The sequence below is a fragment of the Salmo trutta genome, chromosome 18 (assembly GCF_901001165.1).
Source record: "Salmo trutta chromosome 18, fSalTru1.1, whole genome shotgun sequence".
NCBI classification, from domain to species: Eukaryota; Metazoa; Chordata; class Actinopteri; order Salmoniformes; family Salmonidae; genus Salmo; species Salmo trutta.
This window is the reverse complement of record NC_042974.1, coordinates 53,541,954-53,556,405: the sequence shown is the minus strand read 5'-3', so window position 1 is coordinate 53,556,405 and position 14,452 is coordinate 53,541,954. Positions and strand designations below refer to the sequence as shown.

The 14,452-nt window shown below is 41.1% G+C and overlaps 1 long non-coding RNA gene across 1 annotated transcript; it reads left to right on the top strand.

Annotated features, from left to right (window-relative positions):
• Positions 1-12,345: 12,345 nt before the first annotated feature.
• On the top strand, positions 12,346-14,116 carry LOC115152651 (uncharacterized). The gene is made up of 3 exons (XR_003867551.1): positions 12,346-12,943; positions 13,307-13,391; positions 13,496-14,116. It is a non-coding gene; the product is annotated as an uncharacterized LOC115152651 (long non-coding RNA).
• The last annotated feature ends 336 nt before the right edge of the window (positions 14,117-14,452 follow it).

Genomic DNA, 14,452 nt, shown 5'->3' with positions numbered 1-14,452 from the left:
ATGTCAATGTTTAGTGCTTAGCTTGTGGATATCACTTTCATAAAGTTCACATAGCTATTTCAGTTGTAGCTAAAGGGTGTTGAATGAATTCATGTAAATACCATGCCAATGAATGTCTCCTCACTACATACTGTACGTATGGAAGCACTTGTATGAACTATTGTATGGATTTGAAATATATTTTTAATATAGCTATTTACAGTACTTACTTTTTTATCAAATCAGATTTGAGCCTACACCTGTAATTGCAATCCTGAAATATAAATCTAATATGATGTTTAAAAACCACAATTAATTAATTGATTGCACATTCTGTATCAACAGCCATTGATGTCCCAAATAATAAAGATTCACTGGTGAAATACATATAGTCCGAAGAGAATCTGTCATAAATAAAACCCTAATTCCACTAATATCTTATTCTGTTAATTACCCTTATACTATAATAAATGACCATATCAGAGACTACATAATATACTATACACTGTGTGGCCAGTTTATTAGGTACACCACCCTGTTCACAAAAATGATTCGCCCCTACAGACAGGGAGTCATGTGGCTGTGGCTTGCTATATAAAGCAGGCAGACAGGCATTGAGACATTCAGCTACTGTTTGACTGAACGTTAGAATGGGCACTCTCCTAAGTGAGTTTGAGCATAGTATCATCATTGGTGCTAGGCACACCGGTTCCCGTATCTCAGAATCGGCAGTCCTCCTGGGCTTTTCACGCAAGACAGTGTCTAGGGTTTACCGAGAATGGTGTGACAAACAAAAAACATCCAGTCAACGGTAGTCCTGTGGGCAAAAACAGCTTGTTGGTGAGAGGTCGAAGGAGAAAGGCAAAAATCATGCAAGCTAACAGCTAGCCACAAACAGGCAAATAACTTTGGTCCAACGGTTTGGGTTAAATGCGGAAGACACATTTCATTTGAATGCATTCAGTTGTACAACTGACTAGGTTTCCCCTTTCCCTTGTCACAGAGGGGCTATTGCAGGAGACGATCACACTGGGTTCCTCTCCTATCAGCTAAAAACAAGAAGAAGCAGCTCCAGTGGGCATTTGATCACAAACACTGGACAATGGAGGAGTGGAAAAACATTGCCTGGTCCAACGAATCCCGGTTCCTGTTGCGTCACGCTGATGCCAGAGTCAGGATTTGGTGAAAGCAGCATGAGTCCATGGCTCCATCCTGCCTGGTGTCAACGGTACAGGCTGGTGGCGGTGGTTTAACGGTGTGGAGAATGTTTTCCTGGCACACATTAGGTCCCTTGATACAAATTGAGCACTGTTTCCATGCCCTGAATAAGTCATGCTGTTCTGGAGGCAAAGAGGGGTCTGACCTGGTACTAGATGAGTGTATCTAATAAACTGGTCACTCAGTGTATATTATACTATAGTTGTCAACATTGCTATTACAATGTGTTGCATGCAAATTCATGTGACGGGGAAATAGCACAGCAAAGCTGTAACCCAGGGTTGTCAGGTCACTGGTCTGTTGCCGCTGTGTGAAGAGACTGTAGACATCAATAGAATAAGGAATTAGTAAATTAATAGGATCTCTCTGGAAAAATGCTAGTTTCCCTCTGCAGACGGGTTGCCTCCCACATTAACAATGTTCCAACATACTGTTGCCCTAGGTATGGGATTTCCCAGTTCTAGACAGATGCCATCTCAAAGGACACAGTTTATTGGTGGTGGAAAAGTACTTAATTCTCTGCTCTCTCGCTCCCTGTTGCATGGGTTATTTCCATAGCCACCTTTGATAAGGGCCTCTGTGGAACTCCCCTCAGGGTCTCTATGTGTCACACTGAGTGTTCTTTCAAAATGGCACCCTTTATCCTATAGTGCCCATAGGGTTCTGGTCAAAAGTAGTTCACCATGTAGGGAATAGGGTGCCATTTGGGACGCACAGGGGGATCTAAGAGTACAACAACAGGTTAGTTAAGGCCAGGGTTACAAGTTGGATAACAACACAGTTTTTAAGTACTATTTTTATTAGAGTGGTATAGTGAGATTGCTAAAAGGATGTAGAGTGGTGTGTTGCATTCACAGCCAAGAATGTGCTATTGTTTCATGAGTGAGACTGGTGTGTTGACTTTCACACCCCTCATTTGTTTTGCCTATCATTTTACTAATCACGGGGTCCCGTGTGGTTCAGTTGGTAGAGCATGGTGGTTGCAACGCAAGGGTTGTGGATTCGATTCCCACGGTGGACCAGTACGGGAAAAAGTACAAATATGTATATACTCACTACTGTAAGTCACTCTGGATAAGAGCGTGTACTAAACCACAAAGCTCCCACAAAGGCCCGTTGTGTGTTAGAGGAGATAAATCAGGTGTTATAGAGTAGCTGGCCACTCCATGGGCAATTTGGTTTTGTTAGGTTGTTGTGGAAAAGGACAAAATAAACTGTTCACATAATCAAAAATGATAGAATAATTATTTGGGCTAAATAGTTTACTATGATGCCATTATTTGATAGGTGTCTGACAACACCTATACTTCTAATACTCAGACATTCTGATACACCAGTGGACTGAGAATTGGGAGACACCCAAAAACAGTTCTGCTTATTTTCATAATAGCATGTCATTAGATCATGTGTGTGATCATGGTAATATTGTACCCAGTTACACTGACTGACATTAGATCGATGGAACGATACCAGTCATCAAAGGGGATGGAAATAATTAATTTATGTTTGTTGTATAATCTATTTTTTTATTATTTTATTTGAAAGATACAGTATACAGTATGTATCCATAGTTCTCTCCCTGGTTGTATTATGGCAACACAAGAGAGGCCAAAAGTAAGACAGTATATCTATCTAGAGTTCTCTCCCTGGTTGAATTTTGACAACATAAGAGAGCCCTAAAGTGGTCCAGAATATCCACTTGTGCCTTGTTATAGAGCTTGCATAATACTGTACAAATCAAACATCATACTATCTTACTAAGTTATCATTGCAGATGTTTATCTGTTATCCTGGCCAGTGTTAGTTGGAGCGATTCCACTCTCTGGAATGGGCTATTCAGCTCTGTATATCTGGGATGGGCTATTCAGGTCTGCATATCTGGGATGGGTTATTCAGGTCTCTATATCTGGGATGGGCTATTCAGGTCTGTATATCTGGGATGGGCTATTCAGGTCTGTATATCTGGGATGGGTTATTCAGGTCTCTATATCTGGGATGGGCTATTCAGGTCTGTATATCTGGGATGGGCTATTAAGCTCTGTATATCTGGGATGGGCTATTCAGGTCTGTATATCTGGGATGGGTTATTCAGGTCTCTATATCTGGGATGGGCTATTCAGGTCTGTATATCTGGGATGGGCTATTCAGGTCTGTATATCTGGGATGGGTTATTCAGGTCTCTATATCTGGGATGGGCTATTCAGGTCTGTATATCTGGGATGGGCTATTCAGGTCTGTATATCTGGGATGGGTTATTCAGGTCTCTATATCTGGGATGGGCTATTCAGGTCTGTATATCTGGGATGGGCTATTCAGCTCTGTATATCTGGGATGGGCTATTCAGGTCTGTATATCTGGGATGGGTTATTCAGGTCTCTATATCTGGGATGGGCTATTCAGGTCTGTATATCTGGGATGGGCTATTCAGGTCTGTATATCTGGGATGGGTTATTCAGGTCTGTTATGATGACCACTGCTGGTGCTGGCAACACCCTATACAGGGCTATAATCCTAGGGCTGTAATGGATAGGGATAGACTGAGAGGAGGGTATGCTTTGAATGTGTTGTGCATCTGTTGAAGTCTGTCAGTAAGCACATGTGTATGAGCTGCCTACCCTCAAGCCTTGGCCCCATGCCATCGTGGCATAAACCGACTGCTGCCTCCTCAGTCTTGCAACCATGAAAACTAAAGCTAATCAACGCAAACCTTCCATTGTGATAGCCCCTATTCTCTGTCTCATGCTCTCGCTCTCTCTCCTGTAAGTGGGCGTCAGGGTGGCTGAATGTGATTTATGTCTGATTCCAACTACAGAAGGTTGACCTTGATAACCTCCAAGCGCTAAATAGCTAGGGAAGGGCTCCCCCACACATGTCTAAACTATCTCTATCAAGTGTTGTTGAATGCTGCTGGCTCAGGAGGAGGAAAAGCTATATTTTCTTTGATTGGCAGAGAAGAAGGAGAACAGGATATTTTCTAGGACAATCCTACCTCAACAATGTAGGGTCACGGAATGGTTGTAGGCTTACGAAACCCATTCTGTGATGAAAACAATGTAGGGTTATGAAACCCATTCTGTGATGTATGTACAGGAATGTGGTTATAACAAAGACTTGATATATTATGTAAGGGTGGGTAGATTAAATAGGTAGATGTGGTTCTTTGTGTTAGCGCCCACACATAGGTCAAGTTCAAATGACTCTGTTACACAATGTGCGCATCCCAAATGGCACGCTATCCCCTATATTGTGCACTACGTTCTCTTTCTAACGCCCAGAGGAGTCTCCTCCATATTGTCTGGTGTGTGATGCAGGGATAGATTTATTGGAAAAACCTCAACTTGAGATCAGACCATAGGCTCAGAGGAAGTGAGAGGGAATATTCTGATCAATGTGAAAAACAAACCGTGTCTGTGAACACAAGGTCAGGGGAGCCATAGAGATGTAGTAGTGTTCCTTTTAATTCTGTGGTCAGCGCATTAAGAAAAGCATCGCTAGACTCATCTAGTCTGTGTTCTATGTCCATTGGGTTATACATACAGTAAGGTACACACACTAAAGGGTAAGAAATTATACAGTTGAAGTCGGAAGTTTACATACACCTTAGCCAACTACATTTAAACTCAGTTTTTCACAATTCCTGACATTTAATCCTACTAAAAATTCCCTGTCTTAGGCTGGTTATGATCAACCACTTTATTTTAAGAATGTGAAATGTCAGAATAATAGTAGAGAATTATTTATTTTAGCTTGTATTTCTTTCATCACATTCCCAGTGGGTCTGAAGTTTACATACACTCAATTAGTATTTGGTAGCATTGCCTTAAATTGTTGAACTTGGGTCAAACATTTCAGGTAGCCTTCCACAAGCATCCCACAATAAGTTGGGTGAATTTTGGCCCATTCCTCTTGGCAGAGCTGGTGTAACTGAGTCAGGTTTGTAGGCCTCCTTGCTCGCACACGCTTTTTCAGTTCTGCCCACAAATTTTCTATAGGATGAGGTCAGGGCTTTGTGATGGCCACTCCAATACCTTGACTTTGTTGTTCTTAAGCCATTTTGCCACAAGTTTGGAAGTATGCTTGGTGTCATTGTCCATTTGGAAGACCCATTTGCGACCAAGCTTTAACTTCCTGACTGATGTCTTGAGATGCTGCTTCAATATATCCACATAATTTTTCTTCCTCATTATGCCATCTATTTTGTGAAGTGCACCAGTCCCTCCTGCAGCAAAGCACCCCCACAACATGATGCTTCCACCGACGTGCTTCACGTTTGGGATGGTGTTCTTCGGCTTGCAAGCCTCCCCCTTTTTCCTCCAGACATAACGATCATTATGGCCAAACAGTTCTATTTTTGTTTCATCAGACCAGAGGACATTTCTCCAAAAATTACGATCTTTGTCCCCTTGTGCAGTTGCAAATCATAGTCTGGCTTTTTTATGGCGGTTTTGGAGCAGTGGCTTCTTCCTTGCTGAGCGGCCTTTCAGGTTATGTCGATATAGGACTCGTTTTACTGTGGATAAAGATACTTTTGTACCTGTTTCCTCCAGCATCTTCACAAGGTCCTTGCTCCAGAGGAGAGATTTCCACCCTGCCACCATCCAGAGGGTAAATGCCAGCCTCTCTTTGGGACTGTGTGCTATGGCCCAACGTACACCTGGCCCACCATCCTACCTCCAATCTGGACTGTCTTTATGACAATGTACACCTGTACAAAGAGTACAGTTTCCACCTTTGCCAGGACGTTAAAGGATGTTGCTCTAGGTGGCCAGTCCATCTCACCCCACAGGAGCAGCAAACCAGCCACCAACTCCCAGAGACAAATAAGATGCTCCTTTGGAACGGCATCCGGTGACACCTAACAGAGACTGGAGAACAGCCAGCAAACACTGCTCTCCACACCACTTCTCTCCCAGGACCTGCATGCAGATACACTGAGCTATGCCCAAGCAGTACGCAGTCAAAGAGGTCCTACGCAGAGTTTGGAGCATTCAATGGCCACACTGCCCTCCACACCACCCTCTTCAATTTCCCCTACAACCTTCCTCCCATGCTACCAGACCAGATCCACCTTAGCACAGCTATACCAGACCAGGCCCACCTCAGCACAGCTCTACCAGACCAGGCCCGCCTCAGCGCAGCTCTACCAGATCAGGCCTGCCTCAGCACAGCTCAGACCCAGCCTGCCTCAGAACAGTTCTACCAGATCCGGCCCATCACAGCACAGCTCAACTTGACCTGGCCCATCACAGCACAGCTCAACTAGATCCGGGCCATCTTAGCACAGCTCTACCAGACCAGTCCCACCTCAACTTAGCCCATCTCTACACAGCAATAACCATTACCCTAGGGTCTGGCAAACACTGTCGATGGTTAGTGGACCACATGTTGCAGTCCACACCATGTACACTATCATTCACATCATCAGCACTCATATGCTGAGAGTTTGGCACTTCGCCAGCTGGGAGTTTCATCTGGGTGAACTGAGCTCTGGCAACACTGCTCTCACCAGTTCCCGCCCGAGCCCCTGCATCCAGCGACTTGAGGGAGGTCTGTCAAATGCTTAGCCTGCTCTGCTCTCACGTGGTTGGCCAGGGACCTTGGCAAAGTTTAAACTTTCTCATCAAATAGCTGCAGATGACCCTATGCCTGTCAGCACTTATAGGAATGAGCTAAATATCCCATTTGACTTTAAATCACGTGTGGGGCTTGGGCTATGATAAAAAAAAACATTTACACAACTGTAATTTGGGTAGAGGACTCTTGTCCTGGCATTCTGGCCTCTGAAACATGGTTAAATGGTTCTGTCTCTGATAAAGACATTGAAGTGAATGATTATAAAATATTTAGATGTGACAGATTACAGAAAGATGGAGGAGTGACCATATACAGTACCAGTCAAAAGTTTGGACACACCTACTCATTCAAGAGCTTTTATTTTTACTATTTTTTGCATTGTAAAAAACTATTAAAAAAAACTATGAAATAACACATATGGAATCATGTAGTAACCAAAAAATTGTTAAACAAATCAAAATATATCTTATATTTGAGATTCTTCAAAGTAGCCACCCATTACCTTGATGACAGCTTTACACACTCTTGGCATTCTCTCAACCAGTTTTTCCAACAGTCTTGAAGGAGATCCCACATATACTGATCACTTGTTGGCTGCTTTTCCTTCACTCTGTGGTCCAACACAACGCAAACTATCTCAATTGGGTTGAGGTGGGGTGATTGTGGAGGCCAGGTCATCTGATACAGCACTCTATCACTCTCCTTCTCGGTGAAAAATCCCTTACACAGCTTGGAGGTGTGTTGGGTCATTGTCCTGTTGAAAAACAAATGATAGTCCCACTATGCGCAAACCAGAAGGGATGGCATATTGCTGCAGAATGCTGTGGTAGCCATGCTGGTTAAGTGTGCCTTGAATTCTAAATAAATCACTGACAGTGTCACCAACAAAGCACCCCCACACCATCACACCTCCTCCTCCATGCTTCATGGTGGGAAACACACGTGCAGAGATCATCTGTTCACCTACTGCGTCTCACAAAGACACGGCGGTTGAAACCAAAAATCTCAAATTTGGACTCATCAGACCAAAGTGCAGATTTCCACCGGTCTAATGTCCATTGCTCATGTTTCTTCACCCAACAAGTCTCTTATTATTATTGGTGTCCTTTAGTAGTCGTTTCTTTGCAGCAATTCGACCATGAAGGTCTGATTCACGCAGCCTCCTCTGAACCGTTGATGTTGAGATGTGTGTGTTACATGAACTCTTTAAAGCTTTTATTTGGGGTGCAATTTCTAAGGCTGACAACTCTAATGAATTTATCCTCTGCAGCAGAGGTGACTCTGGGTCTTCCTTCCAGTGGCGGTCCTCATGAGAGCCAGTTTCATCACAGCGCTTGATGGTTTTTGCGACTGCACTTGAAGAAATGTTCAAAGTTCTTGACATTTTCTGGATTGACTGACCTTCATGTCTTAAAGTAATGAATGGACTGTCATTTCTCTTTCCTTATTTGAGCTGTTCTTGCCATAATATGGACTTGGTCTTTTACCAAATAGGGCTATCTTCTGTATACCACCCTTACCTTGTCACAACTGATTGGCTCCAACACATTAAGAAGGAAATAAATTACACAAATTAACTTTTAACAAGGCATACCTGTTAATTGAAATGCATTCCAGGTGACTACCTCATGAAGCTGGTTGAGAGAATGCCAAGAGTGTGCAAAGCTGTAATAAAGGCAAAGGGTGGCTACTTTGAAGAATCTCAAATATAAAATATATTTTGATTTGTTTAACACTTATTGGTTACTGCATGATTCCATATGTGTTATTTCATAGTTTTGATGTCTTCACTTTTATTCTACAATGTAGAAAATAGTAAAAAATTAAGAAAAACCCATTCACTTTTGACTGGTACTGTATGTAAAATCAAATTTCATGGCATCCCAATCTTGAAATAGTTTTTTTCCCAAGAAATCTGAGCTCCTGGTTGTGGATGTATCCATAAACCAGAATACACATTGCTGGGATTTACTGCAGACCTTCTGCCATGGCGGATGCTATTGGTGCTATTTCCGAGTGTTTAACAGCTTTTCTGTCCTCGGAATTCGTCATTTTAGGTCGATTTGAATCTGGATTGGCTATCCCCGGCCTCAGATCAATTTAAGACTATGTGCATTGATTTTAATCTCTCAGTTGATCTCAAAACCCATACGGCTAAATGTGAAGAAAAAAAACTTTTGTAGAAATCCTCGTTGATTGATTTTATTCTTACTAGTAATCCCCAAAAATATTTGTCTAGTGGAGTATTTGCATACTATCTCAGTGATCATTGTCCCATAGCATGTATTATAGATACCAAACAGCAAAATACGAATCCTCGTTTAATTAAGAAGATACATTTTAAAATGTGTTCTACTATGATTTAGCCACCATCTCCTGTATTCCTGACTCTGACTTGGCTCTAGAAAATGTGTTCTCCATTATTTATTCCTCTGGCAGATAAACAAGACACTTTTAAACAATTCAAAGGCAAAGATAGATCAAACCTTTGGTTTTCTTCAGGGCTATTTAGCTATCTGAGCTTCAGCTATCTGAGCTCATTCCTTGCTCAGGCCTGGGCCAAAGTAAGGAAAACTGACTCTGTTGTGGACTGGCAATCTTTCAGACAATTGAGAAACAGATTTACTATCTCAATTAAGAAAGCTAAATCAAGCTACTTTTTAAGCTCTATCTCAGACTCTGCTGGTGATCCTTCTAAATATGGCATCATAACTGAAAAGAATGGGATGAGTGATGCTTTTAATCATAATTTTATCTCAGCATGCCTGGGCCAAAGCAATAGCGGTCTCTGACTTGTGGTCAGACTCACTCAGTTGGAACAAACTTAAACTTGCGCCTATTTTCAATGCTGAATAAAATGTATTTGAGAAAACATAACATAAAAGTGATCTATAAAATAATGATCTAGTTTTTCAAAAGTATCTGTAATCTGATTACAATATTTTTGCTGGTAATGTAACTGATTACAGTTACAGTTGTTTTGTAATCAGATTACATGTAACTGATTACATGAAATAAGTTACTCCTCAACCCTAGTGGACAACAATATGACGTCAATGGGAAAAGCAACACCATTCCTGGATAAGCTTATGTTACTAGGAATCAGAAGTGACTATGTGTATTCTGGTCACTGAAGCCTTAATATCTCTCACAACAACATTAACAGAAAGGATGTTGATTCAATGTACAATTGTAAGGCAACCTGCTGCAATAGGACTGCGAGTTTGCTCAACATTTGGGCATGAAGCTGAACCAAGATACATTCTCAAGTTGAATTGTATGTTCACTTAACTTTTCATTTTAGATTGATTGAACATGTAATTCAACTTGAGAATTTATTCTACCTTATTTGCATATTTCCCAGTGTACCTTGCCTTTCAATTAAATAGGAGTTACCATCCATGACTGTATTTGTTAGCGATGGAGACATGGTTGTTCTACTCTACAATTTTCAAAACTGTAGCCTTCACCAAGTGTGTCCAAAGTAAAGATTGCATCATTAAATGTAATCTCTTTCTGACCAGAAAGTATTCACACCCCATTACTATTTCCAAATCTATTGTGTTACAAAGTTGGATTAATTGATTTAGTTGTCATTTCTTGTCAACAATCCACACAAATTACTCTGATGATGTGATGTGATGTGGAAGAAAAATTCAGATGTTTGTAAAAAAAAAGATTTTTGTTGAAAAAACACACCTCTTGATAAGATAAGTATTCAAACTCATGAGTCAATACATGTTAGATACACGTTTGGCAGCGATTACAGCTGCGAGTCTTTCTGGGTAAGTCTCTAAGAGCTTTCCACACCTGGATTTTGCAACATTTGCCAATTATTCTTTAGAAAATTCTTCAATCTCTGTCAAATTGGTTGTTGATCATTGCTAGACAACAATTTTCAGTTCTTGCCATAGATTTTCAAGCAGATTTAATTCAAAACTGTAACTTGGCCACTTAGGAACATTCAATGTCTTCTTAATAATCAACTCCAGTGTAGATTTGGCCTTGTGTTTTTAGGTTATTGTCCTGCTGAAAGGTGAATTCATCTTCCGGTGTCTGGTGGATAGGATTAAGTAATCCTTCTAACCCTCCCCCCTACCCTCCCCCCCAAAAAATATATAGATGTACTATTGTAAAGTGGTTGTTCCACTGGATATCATAAGGTGAATGCACCAATTTGTAAGTCGCTCTGGATAAGAGCATCTGCTAAATGACGTAAATGTAAATGTAAATGGTGGAAATCAGACTGAACCAAGTTTTCCTTTAGGATTTTGCCTGTGCTTTGCTCCTTTCATTTTTATCCCGAAAAACTTTGCAGTCCTTAACGAGTACAAGCATATCCATAACATGACACAGCCACCACTATGCTTGAAAAAATATGGAGAGTGGTACTCAGTAATGTGTGGTATTGGGATTGCCACAAGCATAACACATTTACTTGCCACATTGTAAAAGTGTGTTGCTTTGCTACATTTCTGCAGTATTACTTTAGTGCCTTTTTGCAAACAGGATGCATGTTTTGGAATATTCTTATTCTGTACATGCTTCCTTCTTTTCACTCTGTCAAATAGGTTAGTGCTGTGGAGTAACTAAAACGTTGTTGATCCATCCTCAGTTTTCTTCTTCTCACAGCAATCGAACTCTGTAAGTGTTTCAAAGTCACCATTGGCCTCATGGTAAAATCCCTGAGTGGTTTCCTTCCTGTCCAGCAACCGAGTTAGGAAGGTCACCTGTATCTTTGTAGCGACTGGGTGTATTGATACATCATCCAAAGTAATAACTTCACCATGCTCCAAGAGATATTCAATGCCTGCTTGTTATTTTATACCAATCTACCAATAGGTGCCCTTCTTTGCGAGGCATTGGAATTCCTCCCTCGTCTTTGTGGTTAAATCTGTGTTTGAAATTCACTGCTCGACTGAGAGACCTTACAGTTAATTATATTTGTTCGGTACGGAGATGATGTAGTCATTCAAAACTAATGTTAAACAGTATTATTGCACACAGAGTACATGCAACTTATTTTGTGACTTGTTAAGCAAATATTTACTCCTGAACTTATTTAGGCTTTCCATAACAACAGGGTTGAATACTTATTGACTCAAGACATTTAAGCTTTTCATTTTTATTTAATTTGTAAAAATCTCAGAAAACATATTTCCAATTTGACATTATGTGGTAGGCCAGTGACAAAAAAAATCTAAATGTAATTTCTTTTAAATTCAGTCTGTAACACAACAAAATGTGGAAAAAGTCAAGGGGTGTGAATACTTTTTGAAAGGACTGTAAGGCATTTATTTGAAGTCCTAGTTACACCCTAACACAGTGGTCTGAAACTCCTGGTTTAGAGGCCACAGCAAGCCACTTTATCAAAGTGATGTGTAATTCCTGTTGGAATCCAGCCAGAATGAGGATATCCAACAACTGTAACTTTTAATCAACTGGGCCCGGATTCACAAAACACCACTTCCGTAAAAACGTAAGAAGCTTCTTAAAGAAAAAAAAAGAAGTTCATAAGATACTTCTTAACGGCTATTCCTCAAATTGTTCTTAGGAATTCATAGTTTTCTTAGGAACTTCGTAAATATCTTTCTTAAGAACTTCGTAAATATCTTCTTATGTGGCATTGACATTAGTGATGTGCTTGAAACCAATAAATGAGCCTGTGTGACAGGGATGATAGGATTTGGGCCACTATAATAAAGTGTTGATATTTCCATTTTATTACATTTATTTGTCTGCTTTATGTCTCGAGAATAAAACATTTTTTGTTGGTTCGCGAACCCTTTATACAAACATAAAAAACTTTTTTCACACATCTTAGCCATCAGACTAGCTATATCAAAAACAAAATGGATAAATAAGTAAAGCGCAATAAAAACTTCAGCAACCAAGAGCTTGAAGTGATGGTGGAGGAAATAGCAGCCAGGAAAAGGTTGCTATTGGGGAGGATGGGCGAGAATGGCCAAGTCTGTCTTTGAAGGGACAGTGACACCATAAAAAATAAGTGTTCCGACATCAAGTCAGCTGCTAAGAAGAAAGGACCTGAGAGAAGCAGAGAGTTAAAGAAGACTGGAGGGGGGTATCGACCATTCATGTGGACCAGCTGTAGGAGAAGGGTTTGACAGGAGAGAACGCGGTAGAGGGACTGTGGACTCGGACTGCGCGACCAGTAAGTTAGCTAGCTAGCGCGTAACAACATTAGCTAATTAGCCAACATAGCTAACGGCGTCAACGTTAGCTAAGTTAGCCAAGTTCTTCTTTGCAAATTGACAAGTTAACTCTAGCTATTTAACACTTCTAGATTTTGTAATATATTGTCAATTACTAGCTAGCCAGATAATGCACTTTAATTAGTTTTCTTGCTGTATTTAAATGTCCGGTAGCTAACTGTCTGCGGCACAAGAAAATGTTAATGGTTACAAAAGTATCCAGTCATGCAGCTAACGTTACACTTGTTACTTCTCTCATCATATCAAGCCTACAGTTCTTGAAACGTTGTTGTCATGCTGACATGATGTGTCTGACCTTCCAGAAATAACACTGGACCTCATCCACATCTGTGCTCAGATGTGGGTGCCATGGATCATCATGATCATATGACAGAAGAACAAGCAGAGGTAGGTGTTTGTTTGATTTCTAATTTCACAAGTTTATTATTCTTCTATAATAGGACTACAACACATATAATTTCCATAACAGATTCAATGTATTTTCTCAACAGATATCACTTGAAGACACAGAAGAGATGCGCCTGTCTCGGATCCTTATCCATCATGACACCCTAATGTACAAGCCAGTACCACCCCGGGCAAGGAGGCTTGGTGGTGTGGAGGAGATGGTGGCTGTCCAGAGGATGCTCCTGGGGTAGGTCACAGCCCTGCGCAGGGTGCAGGAGGAGCTGCTAAAGGTGGAAGGCGAGAGATTAGCCCTGGAGAAGAAGTTTGCCATGGAGAAGCGAAGAAGACTCGAAGATTAATATCCTAAAATAACTCTGTTTCAATATCATACAAACCTTTTTGTCATGTGAATCTCCTCCTTATGAGGTAATTTCTTGTTTGTAGGCCATCACTGCATCTACCAGTGGCATTGTGGTCAGCAGCAACATCCTGATCAGGTACAGCTAGTGGAATGTCAGGTGTATTGGGATGTGGCATCCTGTTTTGTATGCAGATGTAGTGCTCAATACATGCTGAGGTTATGATCTTGCATGTTTTTTCTGGTCTGTATGAAATAACACCCCCAGAGCAGTCAATGCATCTGTATCTGGATTTTGGGAATCCAATAGATTTACATTTTAGCAGACACTCTTATCCAGAACGACTTACAGTAGTGAATGCATACATTTCATGGATTTTTATTTGTATTTTTTTTGTACTGGCCCCCCATGGGAATCAAACCCACAACCCTGGCGTTGCACACACCATGCTGGCGTTGCAAACACCATGCTCTACCAACTGAGCCACAGGGAAGATCTCTCTACTAAACTCCTAATTTTCATCTGAGCATGGTTGTAGATCTCTTCTGCATCGTTGTTAGTGTGTAGGATTGGTGTCATGAGCCACGTTTTTTGTCCATAGCCACTATCTTCCTGTCCAGGTTGGCGCCCCCCCTTGGGTTCGTGCCGTTGGGGAGATCTTTGTGGGCTTTACCTGGCCTTGTCTCAAGATAGTACGTTGGT